This window comes from Erinaceus europaeus, chromosome 3, assembly GCF_950295315.1.
Source record: "Erinaceus europaeus chromosome 3, mEriEur2.1, whole genome shotgun sequence".
Taxonomy (NCBI): Eukaryota; Metazoa; Chordata; class Mammalia; order Eulipotyphla; family Erinaceidae; genus Erinaceus; species Erinaceus europaeus.
In genome coordinates this window covers 178,323,127-178,343,829 of record NC_080164.1, presented here as the reverse complement: position 1 = coordinate 178,343,829, position 20,703 = coordinate 178,323,127, and positions in this window count along the sequence as shown.

The following is a 20,703-nucleotide window of genomic DNA, read 5'->3' as shown; positions in this document are numbered from 1 at the left end:
AGGGGGCAGGAAAAAGAAAGGCCATTTGGGAATGAGTGATAGATGTAATTAACGTTATTGACAAGGCAAAGTCTTGGTTGCTGGGAGACAAATGAGTTGGTGTTGAAACTGCACAGCATCTGTGGCCGCCAGAAAACTTACCAACACAAAAATAAGACCCAGAAATGCAAACTTGGGGGTTGAAGGGTGTGGGGGAAGCATCTAAAATGTAATACACACACACACACACACACACCTACTCATGCTGAATTCTGACTTTGTCCCTCCCCTTGAAGTGGTATTGTCATTGTTGGTGGTGGGGTTTGGTGTTTGTTTGCTGTTGGTTTGAGTTGTCTTCTCTTTGCACTGTCTTGCCCTAAGTGAGCACCCTAGAGTTCCACTCTCCTAGCCAGACTTCTAAATAACCAAATCCCACTTTTTTAGCAGAAGCGACACCCCCTAGACTGGATGCCAGCCCATCCAGGGCTCTGAGAGATTCAGGTCAGGGTGGTGGAAGGCCTGCTTTCCGATGGTGAGGTGTTCACCACATCCTTCACTTTTCACCCCCACTGCCTCTCCTCTACCATCTCAGCACCTGGCAATCATGACCCTTCTGCAGTAAGTTCAGCACTGCCCTCTCTTGATGCCTTCAGCACTGCCTTCATGTTCTGGAACATTCCAAGTGGCACACTGCTTCCTATGCCTCTCCTTCTCATAAGCTCAGAAACCATTTGATGCCTGACCCAATGGCTCCATAGGCATGACCTCCCCATGGAGCCCAGGGGGTTCCTGAAAGTAGGATCCTAAATCCCTCAACTTTGCACCTTCTCTGGGCTCAGCAGGGTATTTTCAGCAAAAAGGGCACCCACACACACACACCATTATCACTAACTGGATGCTTCTGCATCCATCAAGAGTGCTACCAGGAGTCAGGCAGTAGTGCAGCAGGTTAGGTGTACTGGCATGAAACACAAGGACCGGCATAAGGATCCTGGTTTGACCCCACCCGTAGGGGTGCCACTTCACAATCGGTGAAGCAGGTCTGTAGATGTCTATCGTTCTCTCCCCCTCTCTGTCTTCCCTTCCTTTCTCCATTTCTCACTGTCCTATCTAATAATGATGACATCAGTAACAACAACAATAATAACTACAACAACAACAAAAAAGGACCAAAAAAGGTAATAAGTAAATATTTTAAAATGTTAAAAAAAAAAAAAAGAGTGCTACCGATGGCCACGAATCAGTCACACTCCCCAGGGCATTTGGTGCCCCTTGGAAACAGAAGCCAACAAACCCTTGGGTAACAGGATATCTCCACAGAATGGCTGCAGAAGGAGTGTGAAGAAAAATATGTTCAGGATGGACACAGAACTCTCAGAGCTGAGTGATTTCAATGTCTCTTTAATTGTGTGGGGTGGATAATCCATAGAACATCAGACATGAAAGGACAACTTGCTGATCTGTTTCTTGTTGCAAAGAATCATCTGGCCCATTCTAATGGAGAGTCATTAGTCTTGATTCTGGGAAACGGGAGTTAGATTATAATAATAATAATAATAGTAAAAATAATAGCTGCAATCTTTGGAGGATATTCTGTGTGTCCAGAGGCTATGTCCTTTTCAGTATTATCACATTAAGTGCTCTGTAGAACCCAATGCAGAAGTGATTCATTCTCATTCCATAATCCCATTTGCATATGAAGAGTCAGAAATGTACAATGGTCTGTCTGTAGTTCAGGAGTTAGCCTAGACTGTAGGGCATGTCCTTATGTACAGGAAGACACAGATACCCAGGTCTGAACTTGAGTACCACATGGGAGGAGCCCAGAACTAGGGGAGGCTCCGCAGAAGGTAGTCTCTCTCCTTCACTGTCTCTAGCACACTCTAAAATACAAAGGATGAAAAAAAAAATAGGCCTCAGGATTAGTGGAATTCCACCCTCTTGAAATCTCAGCACTGCAAAGTAGATTTAAAAATCTGCTCCAAATTGGAGACTAGTAGGTGGAAGAGCTGGATTCAAATTCATATCTCTTGTCAACAGGAGGAGGTCCAGTGAATACAGTAAGTACTGTATGCATGTGAGTCCCCAGTAATTGCTGATACTGCATTTGACAACAGGGTAGTCCTCTGGTGCTGATCTAGCATGGGGATGCCTCATCCCGGGTGCACACTCTCTGGGTTGGAGAGAACTCAACTGGAGCCAGCCTGGGCTGCTAATCACTCAGTGACACAAGGGAGATGACTCAGGAACAGACTCCTGTCAGTGAGTCAATGCAATTCTTTATTGATCAGAGAGCCAAGGCTTTTTAAAGGGCAGACCTGGAAGTGACAAGCCAGAAATGGAAATGGCTAGGAAAGGGGCAGAGAAAGGCAAAAGGAGACTGGAAAGGTAGAAACTTCCTTAGCAACTGTTGCAAGGATTTTAACTGGTAGGATTAATAATACCCTGCAGGCAGGGAGGGTCTTGAGGGTAAAAAGAAGATAGATCAAGAAATGAATGGGTGCGGATCTTTCAGGCTAAACAATGATTATGTAGATAGTCCATAGTATCAGGAATGCAGCGTGGAGCAGGGGGAGCTGGCTTAATGTTTTAAGGAATGCCATGCTCCTAGAGGCAGAAAAATGCAGGGTGCTTGTGAGGCTCCTCACAATTTCCCAAAACTCTGGTTTATCTATCTATCTATCTATCTATCTATCTATCTATCTATCTATCTATCTATCTTTATTTCTCTCTCTCTCTCTCTCTCTCTCTTTTTCTTGCCTCCAGGGTTATTGCTGGGGCTTGGTGCCTGCACCATGAATCCACTGCTTCTGGAGGACATTTTATCCCTTTTGTGGCCCTGTTTATTGTTGTTATTGTTGTTATTATTGTTGGATAGGACAGAGAGAAATGGACAGAGGAGGGAAGGACAGAGGGGGGAGAGAAAGATAGACACCTGAAGACCTGATTCACTGCTTGTGAAGTGACCCCCCACACACACACAGGTGGGGAGCTGGGGGCTCAAACTGGGATCCTTATGCAGGTCCTTGCACTTTGCCCTATGTGCGCTAAACCTGCTGAGCCACCACTCTATCCTTCTATCTATCTCTATTTCTCTCTCTCTCTCTCTCTCTCTCTCTCTCTCTCTCTCTCTTTCTCTTTGCCTCCAGGGTTATTACTGGGTCTCCATACCACAACTAAGAATCCACTGATCCTGGTAGCCATTTTTTCCATTTTATTGGATAGGACAGAGAGAAACAGAGAGCGAGGGTGGGACAGTGACATAGAGAAAAATAGAGAGACATCTGCAGACCTGATTCACTGCTTATAAAGCTAGCCCCCTGCTTTTGGGGAGCCAGGATCTCTAACCAGGATCCTTGCTCTGGTCCTTGTGCTTCATACTATGTGCACTTAACCTGGTGCACCACCACATGCCCCCACAGCCCTCTCATAAAAGTTAACTAATGCATAGAATAAACCTTAATCCTCATGCTCTAAGCAAGTCAACTGTATAACAGGACGTTAGAATGACTGTGGCTCATAGGAGTGGAGAGGAGATCACCTGTTAAGCAGGCTCTAGTCATCTCAGTTTGGAAAGGACAGATTTGAGCTACAAGCAGTAATATCAAATGATCTCACTTACAGGTAGAACTTAAGAATAATGTATAATAAGGGAAAACAAAAGGTGAAACTTAAACTGGCTGTATGCTGTATTGCACAAAAGCAAAGGACTCTGGGAAAAGAGGGAAAGGGACAGGGTGAAGGAACAAAGGGGTCCTGCTGTGTCTCTTAGACGTCAATCAAAGGGAGATGATAGGTTATACCTGTGTGTTAAAGACAATACTTTAAACCATTAACCACATAAACCCCTCAATAAATAAAAGAAAAATATAATTGAAGGACCCAAGAGGGACATGGTGGATAGAGCATGAAATTTGTGAGTTTGAGGTCCTAAATTAAATTTCTGGCACTGGGGTCAACTAGGAACACCAAAAGAAATCATCTGGGACCTCAACAAGGCAGGACTAGAATGAGTTCAGGAACCCACCAAATCACTGGTGAGTGTAAATATGTATGGCTAGTGAACAGAGAGGAGCCTAGGGAGATATTAAGTGGCTGGTAACAGTCTGGCAGTATATCAGGTGAGGCACCACCTACAGTCTGTTTTACCAACAAAAAGATGGCTGAAGGGAGGAGAGGAGAAGACTCTCCTAAGACCCACCAAATGCAACAGTTGAGTCTCCATTGTTACTGCCTCAGAAGCTGGAAGATCAGGGGGAAGGTGCTGTGCTGACACCAGAGGACAGAGAACTAACAAGGAAACTCAGGAGAAGATCTACACCTTGGTGGCCTAGCAGTTGAGCTGTGTGGTGGGAGCCTTTCCATGTTGTTTTCCTTATGAGAACATAGTGGATAGTTGCCTCAGAACCTACAGACTATAAACGGGATTTGTGTAGGAACTCACAGGGACCAGTAGTGTTGCCCAGCTTAGCAGAGAAGCAGAATTGAGCCTGGATCTTTGGACCCTTGGGCTGTGAGAGTCTCCTTGCAAAACCACTGTATTATCTCTCCCCCACCCTGCTTTATCTCTTGGTCTGAGTGAGGGATTAAGCTAAGAAGCCTACTTATACTTTAAAAGACCTCAGGCTCTCATAGCCTACAGAGAAGAAAAAGAACAAAAGAGGCTTTAAGAGGCACTGTCATCCAACTCGGGAATTAAAATAATATTAAAAACAACTGTTAATTTCTACAACTGTGAGCCCTTTAAGTACCTTTCTTACACACAAGTCAATCCAGGCAAGAGTGACTAGTAATTTGAAAAGTACTGAGAGAGGGACCTCATAACATACTATATAGAATGGTTAAGCAAACAAGAAAAAATACTGGAGAAATAAACCAGGACAGGACTCCAGCTAAGAGCCCCCCAAAGGATGAAGCACAAAATAATGAGATCAACATCCAAACACTAGTTAAGGAAATAATCACAGGAGTGAGTAAAGAGTTTGAAAAGATTGTCACCAGAAATGCAGAAACAGAAAATGAGACTTTGGAAGAAAAGACTAAGTATCTCAAGGTTATTAGAGATTTGAAAGCTTAAATAGCTGAGCTGAGAGCACAGCTAGCTGGACAAGATAAAACAGTATCAGAACAGGGGAACAAAATAGAAGAACTCCAGAAAACAGTAGAGGGGAGAGAATCAATGAAACTGAAGAAAGAACTAGCAAGATCAAGGACAAATTAGAAACAACTAAAAAGAAGTAAAAGATCTGAAAAATAGATTAAGATATACTGAAAGCAACAACAGGGACCAATGGGATGACTTCAAAAGAAATAACAGATGCACTATTGGCTTACCAGAGGAAGAAAGAGAGTGAGGGGAAGAAAGCATTCTTCAGGACATAATAGAACTTCTCTAGTCTAGACTACATCAAAGACGTAAAAGTTCAAGAAGACTAGAAGGTCCCAAAAAGAATTAACCCAGACTTAAAGACACCAAGGCACATAATATTTAGAATGGAAAGGAACAAGGATAAAGAAAGAATCCTGACAGCTGCAAGAGAAAAACAAAGAGTCATCTACAAAGGAAAACCCATAAGATCAGCAGCAGGCTTCTCCACACAAGCTGTACAGTTGAGAAGAGAATGGCAAGATATCTATCAAGTGCTCAATGAGAAAGACTTTCAGCCAAGACTGCTGTATCCTGCTAGACTGTCATTCAGACTAGATGGAGGTATAAAAACCTTCTGAGACAAGCAATAGTTGAAAGAATCAATTATCACCAGGCTTACCCTGAAAGAAGTTCTGAAAGGTCTCCTATAAACAGTCAGATGACCATAAATATACCATATATCAGAACACTCTAAAAATCTACAAGAATGGCATTAAAATATCTTCAGTCTTTGATATAAATAAATATCAATGGCTTGAATTCACCTATTAAAAGGCCTAGAGTAGGAAGATGGATCAGAAAACACAACCCAACAATATGCTGTCTACAGGAAACCCACCTAATTCAACAAGACAAACACAGACTCAAAGTGAAAGGATGGAAAACTATCATACAAGCCAATGGTCCACAAAAAAGGTCATGAATAGCTATTCTCATATCTGACACAATAGAATTTAGAATAAATAAAATTTAAAAAGATAGAGATGAACACTACTTAATGCTCAGAGGATCAGTCAATCAAGAGAACTTAACAATTATTAACACCTATGTAACCAATGAGAAGCCATCTAAAAACATCAAACATATACTTAAAGAGCTACAGCAATATATTAACAGCAACACAGTCATAGTAGGGGACTTCAACACCCCACTCTCTCAACTTGACAGATCATCCAGGCATAAAATCAATAAAGACCTGAGGGAGCTAAATGAGGAGATAGATAAACTAGAACTATTGGATATTTTCAGAGTCATTCACCCTAAAAACTGGAATATACTTTCCACTCAAGTCCACATGGGTCATTCTCAAGGATAGAGCATTTTTTAGGCCACAGAGACAGCATCAAAAAATTCAAGAGCATTTAAATCATCCTAAGTATCTTCTCAGACCAAAGTGGAATTAAGCTAACACTTAACAATCAACAAAAGATTAGTAATAGTCCCAAAATGTGGAAGCTCAACAGTACACTACTTAACAACTACTGTTGTCAAAGAGGAAATAAAGGAAGAAATCAAAATGTTTAAAGGGTTCAATGAAAATGAAGACACAAGCTATCAAAATATTTGGGACACAACTAAGGCATCTACAACACACGCATCCAACAAGATCTGTGTGCACATATGTTCTTGTCAGCATAATTTGTAATAGCCAAAACCTGGAAGCAACCTAGGTGTCCAACAACAGATGAGTGGCTTTATGTATATATACATAATGGAATACTACTCAACTTTTAAAAACAGTGACTTCACTGTTTTCAGCCAATCTTGGATGGACCTTGAAAAATTTGTGTTAAGTGAAATAAGTCAGAAACAGAAGGATGAGTGAGTATGGGATGATCTCACTCTCTGGCAGAAGCTGAAAAACAAGATCAGAAGAGAAAACACAAGTAGAACGTGTACTGGAGTTGGCGTATCGCACCAAAGTAAAAGACTCTGGGTTGGTGGTGGTGGGGGGGAGAATACAGGTCCAAAAAGGATGACAGAGGACCTACTGGGAGCTGTATTGTTATATGGAAAACTGGGAAATGTTATTCATGTGTAATCTATTGTATTTACTGTTGAATGTAAAACATTAACTCCCCAATAAAGAAAGAAAGGATAAATAATAAATAAATGAAACTGCAAATAATAATAATAATGAAAATGCATATGTTAGAAAATAAATAAATTTCTGGCACCAAATATACCATAGTGATACCCTGGTTCTCTCTCCCTCCCTTGTTAATAAGTAAATACAAAATCTTCTTTAAATTATAAAACAGATAACTGAAATCCAGCGGCACAACGGAACGCAGTTTTGAAATTTCATAACTGAAATGAGCTGTTAAGCCTCATCCAGTTGAGGTCTGGACAGGAGTATGCCATTGGAGATAGACATTGTCATGAACGAGGACCCAGGTTTGTTCCCCTGATCTCCACCTGCAGTGGGGAAAGCTACATGAGTAGTAAAGCAGGCTTGTGGGTGTATCTACTTTTGTCTCCTTCTCTGTCTTCTCCTAATCTAAAGAAAAAGAGACAGAGAGAGGAGAGGAGAAGGAAGAGGGGGAGAGGAGGAGGGGGGGAGAGGAGGAAAAAAGATGGTAGAGGAGGTGGGGGAGAAGGGAGAAAAGAAGGGAGAGAAGGAGGGAGAAAGGGAGGGAGGAGGGAAGGAAGGGAGGGAGGGAGGAGGGAAGGATGGAAGGAAGGAAGGAAGGAAGGAAGGAAGGAAGGAAGGAAGGGAGGAAGGAATGAAGGGAGGGAATGACCACCAGGAGTGGTGGATTTGTAATGAAGGTACTGAGCTCCAGCAAGAAACCCTGGTGGCCATAACTACTAAATTCACCCAAACAGACTTGTATCCAACTACTGACTGAAGATCTGCTTTTATTGTCACAGATGTATTGAGATACAATTGACATGTCAATACACTTTCCCCATTTAAATGCTTTAAATCACAGTTTTAGAATATCACTAGAGTTATGTGTCAGTCACCTTAAATTTCAGAATATCCCCCATCACCACCACTTAGCCCAATCTGAGAATTGCCACCCCCAGCGGAAGGTCAGCCTCACCCGGCGGCAGTCACTGGTCTCTCGGTCTGTGGATTAGCTTCCTCCCCACGTCTCACCTGAGTGGAATCAGTCAGCTTGCAATGTGACGTGGCCAGCTTATATCCCTCATCAAAACAGGTATTGTGCATAATCTAAAGTCACTTCAGATGCCTACTTGACACCGGTTTCCTCTTCCATACATAGTTTTCATTCGCTGCACCCACAAAAGAAGCCCCAAACTAAACTAAGTTGAAGCAACTTGCTGCTTCTTATTGGTTACGGCTTGAACACACCCCTTCCACAGATTTCAAACGTGGATGTTCTAAACTTCCGAAAGTGAAAGTGAGCTAGCTCATCTGGAGATAGTGTGTTACCCGAGGTCACCGAATTAAAGCAAAATCAATACAACTGGCTCTAGTCCGATATAATCAAGAGTCCTCCTGAGAAGGGAAGTTTGCAAACACACATTCAAGAGAGAATGGCGGGGTGTGTGTGTTGCGGGGGGGCATTGAACTGATGCGGCCATGAGTTCACAAACAGACCAAAGTGAGGAATGGGGCATGGGAATGGGTCAACTCTGCCAACACTTTGATTTGAAATCTCTGTCTCGGGAGTCCAGCGGTAGCACAGCCGGTTAAGTGCACATGGCGCAAAGCGCAAGGACCAGCAGAAGGATCCTGGTTCGAGCTCTCGGCTCCCCATCTGCAAGGGCGTTGCTTCAAAAGCGGTGAAGCAGGTCTGCAGGTGTCTATCTTATCTCTCCCCCTCTGTCTTCCCCTCTTCTCTCCATTTCTCTTTGTACTATCCAACAACGACAACATCAATAACAACAATAATAACTACAACAACAATAAAAAGACAAGTGCAACAAAAGAGAAAATAAATAAATAAAAAATTTTTAAAATCAATATCTATAAAAAGAAAACTCTGCCTCAGGAGCCGGGAGATAATCTGTTTCTGTGGTCTAAACCACCCAGATTGTGGCGTGTTTTTATTTATTATTTATTTCTTTACTTATTTATATATTTTGCCTCTAGGGTTATTGCTGGGGCTAGGTGACTGCACTATGAATCCACTGCTCCTAGAGGCCATTTTTTCCCTTTTGTTGCCCTTGTTGTTTATCATTGTTGTCGTTGTTGGATAGGACAGAGAGAAATGGAGAGAGGAGGAGAAGACAGAGAGGGAGAAAGATAGACACCTGCAGACCTGCTTCACTGCCTGTGAAGCGACTCCCCTGCAGTGGGTAGCCGGGGACTCAAACCGGGATCCTTAAGCCAGTCCTTTCTCTTTGTGCCATGTGTGCTTAACCCACTGTACTACTGCCAGGCCCCAGTGTGTGTGGCTTGTTTTTGCAACAACTCTGGTGAATGAACACAAAGTTGAAGCACAAACTCTACACAATTCTCTTCACCATGTTCTCTCTGGCAGGGGTGCAATCACAGATCTCCTTTGCAGCCCAAATAGGGAAAAATCAACATTTATCTATTTCCAGTTAGAGTTGAGGCCAATCCTGGACACCTTCCAAGTTAATTGCAGCAGGGGCACCACTATCCAAACAAATGAGGCAGAAAGAAATCCAGAAGACTTCACAAACTTTTATTCTCAGCCATGTTCCCCTAATGTCTCTCTCCCTTTTCTGTGTCTCATGCACACCCACAAATGCATACACACACACATACACACACACACACACACACACACACACACACACACACGTATATATATATATATATACATATGGAGGGAGACAGAGAGAGAGAGAGAATACCTACAGCAATCTCCTGAACCTTCTCCCTACCAAACAAGCCCCACAGGACCTTGAATCAGGATTCTCACAGTCTGTAGCATGTTCTCTCTACTGGGTGAGCCACCACCCAGTCCCTCACACACACTTTAATAAGACTTAGAATCTCACAAGTGGATTCAAACAGATATTTGAAGATAACTCCAGTGCTTCTAGAATGTTCCAGATTACCAGATCTTTAGAACTTGAATTTTTGAATTGGTTCAGAAGCCAACAAAATATCATCAGAACAACAACAACAAAAAAAGGTTCTGGCAGTGATGCACCTGGTTGAGCACATATATTACAGTGTGCACGTTCCCAGGTTCAAGCCTCTGGGCCCCAGCTACAAGGGGAAAGCGTCACAAGTAGACAAGCAGGTGTGTCTCTGTCTCCCTCTCTGTCTCCCCCCTCCCTTCTCAATTTTGTTATCTCTATCCAAAATAAATATTTTTCTAAAACCTGAACAGAAGAAGAGAAAAATTTTCAGTAAAGAGCACCCATATAAAACTTACTTAAACACCCCTGGCTGTTTAAACACCCACACTGTTTAAAAGAGGGAGAAGCCAGAAGCAAGTGAAATATCAGTTGATAATGCAATACTTCCTTTCAATCCACTGGCTCAGAATGTTATCATACAAAAAAAAAAAAGTTATACAAGAAAATGAGACCAGGTCAGCATGATTTTACTTGTTAAAATCCTGCCTTCCACCTTACTCAGCAGCCTAATCTGCTTCTAGATAGTTTCTCCTGGTTTTCCAGGAAACTGGACAAGCCCTTTTGGCTCTGGACATGTCATGTTTTCCTCCCTTTAAAATATACTTCAACTCTGCCAGACATTAATTTATTGAAATGTCTGTCTACATGGGGCTTCTTGCCAATATAGATGTGGGGGCAGGGAACCTTCACCATTATCATTTAATGGAGATGACCGGTTGCACAATGGTCAGAAATAACCTTGCTTGTGTCTGAACTTGAAAGTTAAAGCCAAAAATTCATTTACTGGAAAAATTACTCAGAAAAATTTCCCTTTGTTCTGTAATTCTACCCCCATTCAATGTCACTTTCAGTTTAGGGGGAAAAAATAAAACCTCCATAACTAAGAATAATATACTGTTATCTTTCCATGGTCTTGTGGGTTGACTGAACTCAGTTGGGTCATTCTCCTGCCAGATGTCACTGTTTGAGAGTCAACCTTTACTGATTTTTTTTTTTTTTTACCCTCCAGGATCAGCACTGGGGCTCGGTGCCTGCACTACAAATCCACTGCTTCTGGCAGCCTTTTTTTATTTTTTCCCATTTTGTTGGATAAGATAAAGAGAAATTGAGAGGAGAAGGAGAGGTAAAGAGGGAGAGAGACAGAGAGACACCTGCAGACCTGTTTCACCACTCCTGAAGTGTCCTCCCTACAGGTGCGGAGCAGGTCTCCCACCCTGATCCTTGCAGGGGTCCTTGAACTTCTTACTATGTGCACCTAACCAAATGTGCCACCACCAGCTTCCTTGACAAGTGTTGATCTAAATAAAGTCTTGCCTGGGTTGCAAGTTGAAGGTAGCTCACTCATATGACTGACACTGGAGGTTACTGGTAGGGTAATCAGTTGGTAGTGTTGACAAAACTCTTTTCACCTCAAATAGTCAATGTTGTCAAAGAGATAAAGCCAGAAATTTAACAGCCAGTTGGAGCTGTCCAAGCAGGACGGAAGGATGTATCACAGAGCACCCTGGGAAGTGGCATAGTGCATAACATATTGGACTCTCAAACACAAAGGTCTTAAGTTTGAGTCCCATGTGTCAGAGTAATGTTCAGGTTCTTTCTTTTTCCCTGCTCTCAGGAATAAATAAACAGTAAACACATTTTATAATAATACATAGTGGCAAAGTCCTTAAAACATATTAAAGTTCCTCATGATATTTAAAAAGATTGCTTCTCAACCCTGTATGGAAACCTCTAAGACTCTACTTCTGACATCCTTGGAGAAGCTCTAAAAACTTGACCTGGCGCTATCTACACTGGGTTGCCAGTTGAGTAGGTCTGGCGACTACTTCTGCTTTATATGGATAGCAGCACTGTCACCTTACAAAGCTGTGCTCAGAATCAAAATGGCTAATACATGCGTAATACTTCGCATGCTGCCTGGCCTAAAGTGGGGAATTAATGAGCGGTCATTGTAGTCATTGTACACCATCAATAGCTTCCTGTTGCATGGGAAGTGTAAATTTGTACTTGGACAGGAAGCCCACTTCTGTTCTACCAATTCTTGTGACTAAATAGGTCATTCCATCTACTTCATCCTCCTCCTCTTTTCCTCCATTGGAGAAAGGGGAAGATACAAACTTAGGTTTTTTGTTTGTTTTTTTTTTAATTTATTGTATTAGGGATTTAATAATGATGGAGAAGATTGCAGGATAAGAGGGATACAATTCCCAACACGAGTTCTGTATCCCGTCTCCTCCACTGGGAGATTCCCTATTCTTTATCCCTCTGAGAGTACAGACAGAAGATCTTTATGGGGAGCAGAAGGTGGGAGGTCTGGCTTCTATAACTGCTTCTCCAATTCTTCTTCTTCTTCTAGCGTTTGCCCTTCTTCCGTAGCCAGTCAACAGGTCAGGTTGAAAGCTGTCAGGAGCTGCTTGTTGCTGGCTTTGAAAGTGACTGGGATCCATGTGGATTCAGTCGGCTAGGAAGGATCGTCAGTTTCCCCAATGAATGGGGACTCACAGGATGCACCACGAGAAGGTCGATCCAATGCATCCCAAATGGACATGGGCATTGACAGGTCAATCTATGTCCCCAGTTTGTTTCTATCGCTCCCTAGTGAAGCAGAGCTTTGGAGAGGTGGGGTTTAATCTTCCCTTTGTCATGTTTTGTTTAAGTAAAATATATTGAATATAAGGCACTCTCAACAAAATCTCAACCTACCATTATGTTTCTAACTCTTTAAGATAGAGTTCCTTCATTATTCCAGCATGTTCTGACACTTAAGCCAATTATATTATGCTTTGTTTTGTGGATGTTTTTGGAGGAATCTTATCCTGACTATTCAATTGTGCATTTCCACAGGGAAACAGTTGGGAGTTAACAATTATCAGAACGTTTACTGGCACCTACAATGTTTTTGACTCAGTGCTGAGACACTAGACAGCTCTAAGACAGTAATGTAACTGTCTCAGTGATAGAAGGCACACCGCACAAGGTGTCAGAAGGCCTGGTTCTGAGCATTTGCTCTGCTTCTTGCTAAGGGGAGACCATGGAGCCATCATTATGCTGCATATCAATACTCTTATGAGTAGCAGGCGACCTCAGCAATGTGCCCCAAACCTCCCCTCCCCAGAGCCCTGCCCCACTAGAAAAAGATAGAAACAGGCTGGGGTTACGGATCCACCTGCCAATGTCCCCGTTCAGTGGAGAAGCAACTACAGAAGTCAGACCTTCCACCTTCCGCACTCCATAAATAATTTTGGTCCATACTACTAGAGGGGTAAAGAAAAGGGAAGCTTCCAATGGAACAGATGAGACAGAACTCTAGCAGTGGGAACTGTATGGAAATGTACCTTGTTATCTTACAATCTTGTCGATCATTATTAAATTACTAATAACATTTTTAAATATATATTCTTACCAGTCGACAGAAGTTGCAATATCAAGTTCTCTAACTATTGTGGAAGAAAAATGGAACTTCTGGTAAAGGGCAAAGGATGTAGCACAAGTGAGAAAGAAATTATCATTCAAACCAGAATATTTCATAAAGCCAAGGCTCTTAGTACCAAACCTGATGATTGTCTTACAGGATTTTTTTCCCTCCCCAATGAAGTTATGTGAGTGAGTGAGTGAGTGAGTGAGTGAGTGAGTGAGTGAGTGAGTGTTGTTATGCAAAGCTGAAGTCACAATTCTATGCCAGCCAATAGTGGATCTTAAAACTAGTGGCAACATCACTGATCTGAAGCCTTCAGCTGTTATAAGTGAGTGGTTTTGTTAACACAAGAGGCAATGCGGTATTAGCAAGATGTCTTCCAGCACGATCATCATAAACCACGAGAGGAGAGCTAAGTGATTTGAAACTTGCATAGCAACTTGTGAACCATCCACTATATAACATGTCTTAGGGAAGGAGAGAAGAAAAGTGTGTCTGAACTATATATACTCAGAGCTGTGTTTAAATACTCACCAGGCATGGGAATACTTTCTGTGATTGTTCCTGGCAGTCAAGATAAGAATCTCTCAAAGTATAGTATGGAAGTGAAAAAAACTTTCACTAACGACAAAACCAGCCAAGAGTTTCCCATGTGAAAATGTAACAGTAGTCAACACAACCTGGCCCTATGGCAGAAATAAAGTTGTGTGTGTGTGTGTATGTGTGTTCTTGTTTTTGCCTCCAAGGTTATCACTGGGGGTGGGTGCTAGTACTAAGAATCCACTGCTCTCTACTGCTCCTGGAGGCTGTTTTTCCCATTTTGTTGCCCTCGTTTTTTGCCCTTGCTTTGGTTGGTATTGTTCTTGTTGTTGCTGTTGGATAGGACAAAGAGAAATCAAGAGAGAAGGCAGGAAACAGAAAGGAGGAGAGAAAGACACCAGCAGACTTGCTTCACCACCTGTGAAGCAACTCCCCTGCAGGTGGGGATCTGGGGGCTCAAATCAGGATCCTTTTGCCAGCCCTTGCACTTTGTGCCATGTGTGCTTAATCCACTGTGCTACAGCCCAGCCGTGTGTGTGTGTGTGTGTGTGTGTGTGTGTGTGTGTGTGTGTGTGTGTGTGTGTGTGTGTGTCTATCACAAGATCAAGCTCAACAGAAGTCTAAACTTGTCCCCGCACTGGATGGAGATGGAGGAGCCCTCTTTCTCATGGAATGAGTCTTCTGTTGCTCTGGGGAGAAGTTGAAGGAAAGGAGAAGAGTAAGAGTGCAGCAGAAAGAAAATTCCACCTTCTGCGCTGAGGTGACTGTCCTCTGAGGGTTTGCAAGTATCTCTTTGGAAGTGGCTCCATTCCCTCTTGCAGCCTCCTCCTTACTGTTCTTGAAATCTCAACCAGCAAAAAGAAGACATTTCCATGGCCATTCATTGTAGAGTCTCTGCTGCACTGACACACCCAGCCACCATGGCACAGAAGTTTCATGCTTCAGTCAGTCTTGCCAGGAAGCAAAATAAGTGGCTCCTTCATAGAGCACAGGTGGGTCATGGGGGCAAGTGAGGGCACTGAATTGTGCCTGAAACCCTTTGTTCAAAATGTGAAACTTGGGGGCTGGGCAGTGGCACACCCAGTAAAGTACACATAGTATGAAGCGCAAGGACTAGTGCAAGGACCCTGGTCTGAGCCCCCCTCTCAATTTCTATATCCTATACAATGAAGGAAGGAAGGAAGGAAGGAAGGAAGGAAGGAAGGAAGGAAGGAAGGAAGGAAGGAAGGAAGGAAGAAAATGGCTGCCAGCTGCAATGGATTTGTACTGCAGGCACTGAGCCTTAGCGATAACCGTAGAGGAAAAAAAAATATGTAACTTCAGTCTTTTTTTAATAGTTTTATGTATTTACCATTGAATAAAGACAGAGAGAAATTGGAGAGGCAGGGGAGATAGGGAGAGAGTCAGAGAGACACCTGCACCCTGCTTCACCAATCATGAAGCTTCCCTCCCACAGCCAAGGGACCAAGGGCTTGAACCTGGGTGCTTGCACACTGTAAAGTATGCTCTTAAGCAGGTATTCCACCACCTGGTCCTTAGTCTTACTTCTGATGAGGGTCCCCCAAGGGAAGATCCCTGAGAGGAGAGCCCCAGTGGATACTAGAAAGCCATCACTAGGGGTCATTTAACCTGCCAGGTCACTGGACTCTCAGACTGTACAAAGAGACATCCAGCAAGTTGACAGCAGAGCAGCAGAGCAAACACAAACCCAAGTTCTCATCCCTCCAAGTTCAGCCCAGGGTCCTTCGGGCCACACTGGACACAGTCACTGCTTCCTACCAACTTGGCAAACTCTCTCTGGAACAGCTTCTCTGGAAAGATGACGGCTTGGCTGAGCGTCAAAGGGTGAATGTGATGTGATCATACAGTAAAGGAATGTGGCTCAGCCTCAGAGTCATGTTCTGAGAACTCTGAGAAGATTCTAGAATCTCTCTAGACTGTCTTTAGAGGAGAGAACGGTGGAAGAGGCTAGAAGTTGGACCAGATCCCGAATGACCTGGACATCCTGACAAAGGACAGGAAGTTTCCCCAGCAGTCAATGAGCAAGGGATCAGTGAGCTAGCCCAGCTGGGACAACGAGCCACAAACTGAGTGGCTTGACAAAGAGGAATACAGGGATGCCGGGACAGGTGATATCGCACCCAGTAAAGCATCCACAGTACCCTGTGCAAGGTAGACTCAAGACCCCAGTCCCCAGCTGCAAAAGGGGAACTTCATGAGCAGTGGGGCGGTGCCACAGGTGTGTCTCTTTTGGTCTCCCTTCTCTATTTCTATGAGAAAAAGAAAAAGAAGTGAAAAGAAGAGAAAAGAAAAGAAAAGAAAAGGAAAGAAAAGAAAAGAAAAGAAAAGAAAAGGAAAGGAAAGGAAAGGAAAGAAAAAGAATAGGGGAAGGGGAACACAATGGAAAGGGAGACTATGCCTGTTTGGAGTAGTGGTCATTTTGTAGGCAACAAGCCCCAGCAATAAGCCCTCTCCTTCCAGCTTACTTCCTTTTCTGTTGTGTTCTTTGCAATTATTTCATTTTATTTTTTTTTTATAGAGACAGAGTGAAACTGAGAGGAGAGAGGAGAGAGGGAGAGAGGGAGAGAGAGGCTAATGAGGGCACACTCTGCTAAATACACGTTATTATCATGGCCCAAACATCCAGATTCCAAGCCCCGGCTCCCCACCTGCAGGGAGGACACCTCGTGAGTGGTGAAGCAGGTCTGCAGGTGTCTTTCTCTCTCCCTCTCTACCTCCTCTCCCCTCTCCATTTTTCTCTGTCTTGTCAAATAAAAATAAAGTGGAAAGTGGAAAAAAATAAAGTAAGAAAGCAATGGCCAGCAGGAGCAATGGATTCATAGCACCAGCAGCAACCCCCAACTATAACCCAGGTGACAATAAAAGGGAGACAGAAAAAGAGAGAGATGGAGAGAGAGAGAGAGAGAGAGAGAGAGAGAGAGATGGAGAGAGAGAGAGAGAGAGATGGAGAGAGACTGCAACACTGGTTGTGTAACTCTTCCTCCTGAAGGTGGGAACTAGGGACTGACTTGAACCAAGGCCTTTGCACATCATAACTCATATACTCAGCCAGATATGCTATCACCCAGCCTTTCTTTCTAATTTATAAATATTCACTTCTGGGTTTTGTTTTGTTTTGTTTCCCCTTTTTGTTCAGCCTCTTCCTTTCTTGCTTTTTTTCTCCCTCATTATGAACTATAATATATTGCTTCCTTTTACATTCTATTCTCCTCATGGTTTGTACTACAAACTATATCTTAAAGCTCGCCTGGCTAGTGCATCTACTTTGCCATACAAACAACCCAGGTTCAAGACTGGCCCCTACCACATGGGAGGAAGCTCTGGTACTCTGATATCTTTCCCTTTCTTCTTCTGTCTCTGGATCTCTCTACCTGGGAAAAAATCATTTCTTAAAATGAATGAGCTTACAGGACTCTTGTGTTGGGCTGAAAGATTGACAACAAAGAAGTGATTATGAAAAGAGGCAACAGGAACTAAGTTCTTCCTTTCTTCACCTGTTTATTCTGTTCAGCCCTTGGGCTGGAGTAGTCCCACCTGCATGGGGAATCACAAGGTTCAACCTCAGGAGCACTGAATCTCTTTGCTGTGCATGCCTTGAAGATGCTACCAGGAGTAGCGGTATAGACACTTCTTCTGAGCCCACTGATTTAGGTGCTGACCTCACTCAGAAACAGCCACACAGCCACACACAAAACCAATATTTAACCTCAGCATTCCTCAGTCCAGTCAACTGACAATAAAATTGACCATCACAATCCCTTCTTTATAACACAGCCTCCAGCATTGCAGTGACTGATACAGCAGTCTGATTGTGTCTATCTGAGTCATAAGACCCTCAGCTTTCAAGATCATCCTGGACCTCTGTTCTCAGTCTTGGCTGATGCCTCAACTATTTTATAGGTAAAGAATCTGATCTCAGGGCCAGGTGGTAGGTAGCACAGTGAGTTAAGCACATATGGCAAGAAGTGCAAGGACTGGTGTAAAGATCCCAGTTTGAACCTCCGGCTCCCCATCTATGGCGGGGGTGGGGGTGGGGAGTCGCTTCACAAGCAGTGAAGCAGGCCTGCAGGTGTCTGTCTTTCTCTCCCCCTCTCTGTCTTTCCCTCCTCTCTCCATTGCTCTCTGTCCTATCCAACACAGCAGCAATAACAATAACAACAATGGCAACAAACTGGAAAAAATAGCCTCCAGGAGCAGTAGATTCGTAGTGCAGGCACCGAGCCACAATAATAACCCTGGAGGCAAAAAAAAGAAAAAAGAAAGAAAAAACAATATGATCTCCTGCTATACTTCACACATATATAATTGGGAGGTTAATGGTTTGCAGTATAGTTGTTGACACATGGGTACAATTCCTCATCTCCCCATGACGGGTGTCTAGATGTCCAGAGGATACTCTCCCCAACCTAAGTCCTCTCCTCCCATCAGACACCAGGGCCCAACACTTTTCCATTTCCTCCCTTCCCTTCCTTCCCCAGAGTCCTTTGCTTTGTTGCAATATACCATGCCCTGGCCAAGTTCCACTTTGTTTTTCCTCAATGTCTTTGTTTCCTTAAGCTCTACCTGTGAATGCATCACTCATCATTGGTCTCTCACCTTCTGGCTTATCTCACTCATTCTGTTGCCTTCAACCCACCCTTTCTCCCTCTCTCTCTCTCCCCCTCCCCCTTTTATCATTTCTTCCTTTTTCATTCGCCTTCAGTATGGGAATAATACTGTTCACATGCTGAAAAATAATAGAGAGAGAACAGCACACTTCTTAGCCTAACTGAAGCTTCACAGAAGTAGCCAGCATGGATACCTAGGCCATGCACACAGTGAGCCACAAGTCCTGCCCAGTGAGCCTTCTCTGACACTCTCATTGATCTGTCTTTAAATAGTTTTATTATCTTTATTTATTTATTGGATAGACACAGCCAGAAATTGAGAGAGAATGGAGTGATAGAGAGGGAGAGAGACAGAGAGACCCCTGTAGCACTGCTTCATCACTGATAAAGCTTTCCCCCTGCAGGTGAGGACCAGGGGCTCGAACCTGGGTCCTTGTGCACTGTAACATGTGCACTCAAACAAGTGCTCCACTGCCTGGCTCCACATTTGTCTTTTTTTTCACTATCAGTTTTATTGTTATTCTTATCAACATCTTTCTCCAATAGTCAAAATGTACAGATTGTCAAAACTATGCAGTAAACGAAAGGACTGTTTGCTCTTAGATGACTAGAAGAGACTCAGTTGGGTTACACTCCTGTCTCTAATCACTCAGAATGACTCCCAAAGCCGGCTCACCCACCTGGCCCTAAATCCTTTGCTCTGTGCCCTGGTGTTGGCCCTCTGATTCAGAAACCACCCAGCCTTTCTCCTTGAGGGGCCTTTGCTCCCATCTGATCTGAACCTTCCCCTCTGCTCTAACACAGCACTGGTTCTTGGGAAAGCACATGTATAGAACCTTAGCCAGTTTCCAGCACCCTGAAATCAGATGTGTCTTGAGGATGGAGAGGAAGGAACCATGGCCAGCTGCCATACAGTTGTTCAGAAGATGTCAGGTGGGAACACACACATAGGACTTCTCTAGCTAGACAGTGTCAACTGTGTGCCTCCTCATCTCAAACTTCAAGGAGTAGTTATTTGTAAAGCTAATGCATTATATGACATTGTTCAGACAAAACAACAGAAGGCTATTATACATTATATAGACAAAGATCAGAATTCATTTGTAAGGGAGACAACATCAGGGTAAGCATGCTTAAAACTGTCATTGTCATCCAAATGTCATAATGTCAGGTTCACCCTTGTGATGTCACAAGATGTTAAAATTTCGGACGGCTCTTGCCGGGCAGGTTAGCTTCACGGGCGGGTAACAGAGATGCGGAGACAACGGCTGGGCAGGGAAGCTGTATTTCTTTATTCAGGAACAACGATTCATAAACTAAGACAAACTAATCACCAAACAGAACTCTGCTGTCTCTTTGCGGCGGTGCAAGCACACTCTCTCTTACTCTCGAACTCAGGAACTCTCCAACTCTGGCACTCTGGAACTCTCGTACTGGGGAACCCTCTGAAACTCTTCCACTGTGGAACTCTCTCTTACTCTGTAACTCTGAAACTCTCAAACTCAGGAACTCAGGAACTCTCGGACTCAGGAACCCTCTCCCGGGGTTCCTTGGGGCGGGGCCAAGCAGGCCCACAAAATTATTAGGACTGATCCAATTCTCTTGGTGGGGGGGAGGGCTAGAACAAACCAATGTAAAGCATACGACAATTCCCCCTTTTCTTTTTAACTAAATGACTATAGTATCAAGGGTGTGGGGTGAACAGAAACATATATAACAAAAACCAGCATGTTGCCAAGGGAAGGCCTGAGGGGGCCATATCTGAAAAAAAAAAAAACAACATTTCTTGCCTCTGGGGGGCTACTTGCCTCGACGGGCAATTGCATGGGGGCCGGGAATGGCCTAGAGTCCCACAGGCAGCTGGCTGCAACTTACTTACTATGAAACAAAACTTGTTATTAGCATATCTACTGCACGATCTAACGTTTCTAATAGAGAAGGAATTTGAGACTTTTACATAT